We start from the raw sequence: 2,587 nt of genomic DNA on the forward strand, positions 1-2,587 counted from the left end.
ATGCATCAAGGCGAAGGCGAGTCAAGAGCCTAGTCACCATGCCCCCGCATAGGATCTCTCCCGAACTCCGGCCACGAAGATCCACACAATATTGGGTAAAGATATACCCCAAGTTCAACCGGCCCACATACTCCGGGCGAGTAGACAACCACAAGACTTTGAGCCCAAGCTTGCTCAATTTCCCCAACTCTTGCTTGGGAAATACCACATAGCCCAAAAGGTGGTGCACAACCCTAAGGCAAGGTTGGTACACCGAGGAAATCTTAGCCCTATTGGTGATGAATTCATTACCACCCGAGATGTCTTCTCTCCAAGAGTTGTGGTCGTACTCCGGGAAGATATAGTGTTCAACGTTCAAGATATCCCAATGGGGATCAAAGTCCAAAGCAGCGTTGAACTCTTCCAAGGAATGATCGAAGACATGGTTGAATATTTAGAATCGCACCCGATATTGCCCTCCCAAGGGCACAAGCTCCAAGGTAGCCAAGAACTCCAATGTTAGCTCCTTGTAGGTGCGATAGGCATTGTTGATGAAAGAACCCATTCGAAGGTTCAAAAGCAAAGACCGCACATAATCATCTATTCCCAATTTTACCATGTCACGTTGGAGATAATGGCGGGTTTGTTTGACGGTTCTCTCTTCCTTCAACTGTTGGTAGAAGGTCTTTTGCTCGTTGGTGAAATTTTTCTTTTTGGGAAGAGAGGTTGGTGGTCGTGTTTGAGAGGAAGAGGGGTTTGAAGTACTTGGCCTAGAGGAAGTACTTGGCCTTGAAGAAGTACTTGGGCGAGGTTCATCGATGATAACATCGGTTTTTCTTTTCTTGGTGAGTTTCTTTAAGTATTTAGACATGTTTGAGGCTTTGAGAAAGTTCACCAACAATGATCAAAAAGCAAAACCAAAGAACCAACAACACCACACCCAAAATCACCACTTACTACCAAATTCACCAGTTCTCAATTTCACACTTCCTTCCAACAAAACCAATACCAAACCAATCAACAACACCAATAATCCTAGAAAAACTCCTTTCAAACAATTCAAGAGCAACCAAGAGACCAATACCAACAATCACAACATACTACCCAAATTCCAAAAATCCAACTCACAATTTATCAACCAAAGATGATGAAAATCGCTACAAAATCAACAAACAATACAATGTTATGCAAAATCAATCAATAAACATCACAAAATCACAACCAATATCAAGATCAAGCATCAAAAATCACAAAACCCATACTACACTATTCATGCTCATACAAAATTTCAATCTATGCAAAATTATGATATAATTGACAAAATTAAAGCAAGGATTAGTGATTATACCATAAAAGAAGCAACATTAACCAAATTTGAGCCACTAATTTAAATCCCAAACAAAAGCCCCAATTTTCGGTAACTAAGTGTAGGAGAGAGAGTGAGTGAAATTTGGGTCAAATTATGAGGAATTTTGAGTGTAGGAAGTTTTGTGAGTGATTTTGAGTGAAAATGGAGTGATTTTAGTGAAGAATTTAGGGATTTTAGATTGTGAATGAGGAGGTTTGAGGTGCGCACAAGGAGGAGGGTTTGAGGGGGTTGTTCGTGAGGAAGAAGATGAAGGATGATGAAATGAAGGGAAGAAGAAGGAGGAAAGAAGATAAGGGGCACGGAAGCAGGATGTGCGGCCGCACCTGCTGCTGGTGTGCCCGCACGCGCAAGGTGTGCACCCGCACACACCTCGTGTGCGGCCGCACCTTGCTGTGCGTCTCCGTTTTTTTCTTTTTCTCTTATTTTTGATACTTACTGCCTATTTGGGTGTGCACATGAATCATGATGGTGATGAGGAACACCATAGGCAGTATCTAAAATCATTTTCAAAGATCTCAAAGTTGAAAATTCATGTGCTCACCACAAAAATTCACTAAGTATCAATTTCCTCCAACTTTCAAAACACGAATTTCCTATCTTACCTCTCTAAAATTCCTACCCCTTTTACCTCAAATTTCGATTAGAATCGAACAAAATATGATATGTGCCACGAACACCTTGCATTCACCATGCATTCTTGAAGAAATCCAATCCCGCAAAATTCATCCTAAAAAAAAAATCCGAACAAGTAGAAAAGTGAAAGAAAAGACAAAGTAATAAAAGAAACAAAATCAGGAAAATTCAAAATCCAAAAGGAAAAGTTAGAATCTCCGAGTTGCCTCCCGGGAAGCGCTTGCTTAAGGTCCTAAGCTCAAACCTTCCTCCAAATCATGGAGGGTCAAAGAACACCACCTTCTTGAAGGTAGTTGAAAGAGCAAAATCTTCTTCAATCTTGAGCAACTTCTCATTGTTGCTTGATGAAACCCCCACAAAATTCTTTTCAAATTCATTCTTCTCTTTTCTCAACTTCTTTCTTTTTCTCAATTTCTTCAAATCACGAGCCTTTTTCTTCGGCTTAACTTCAACATCCTTAACCATGGAAGCTTTCTTTTCATCTTGAGAACTAAGCTCAAACCAATTTGGAACCTCAATTTCCTTCTCATCCTTTAGCTTTGGAATCACAATTTCTTCTTCAGTAACCTTCATGCTATCAAAACTTGCAAAAACATTATCAACATT

Source organism: Chenopodium album, chromosome 27 (assembly GCF_948465745.1).
Source record: "Chenopodium album chromosome 27, dcCheAlbu1.1, whole genome shotgun sequence".
In the NCBI taxonomy this organism is placed as follows: domain Eukaryota; kingdom Viridiplantae; phylum Streptophyta; class Magnoliopsida; order Caryophyllales; family Amaranthaceae; genus Chenopodium; species Chenopodium album.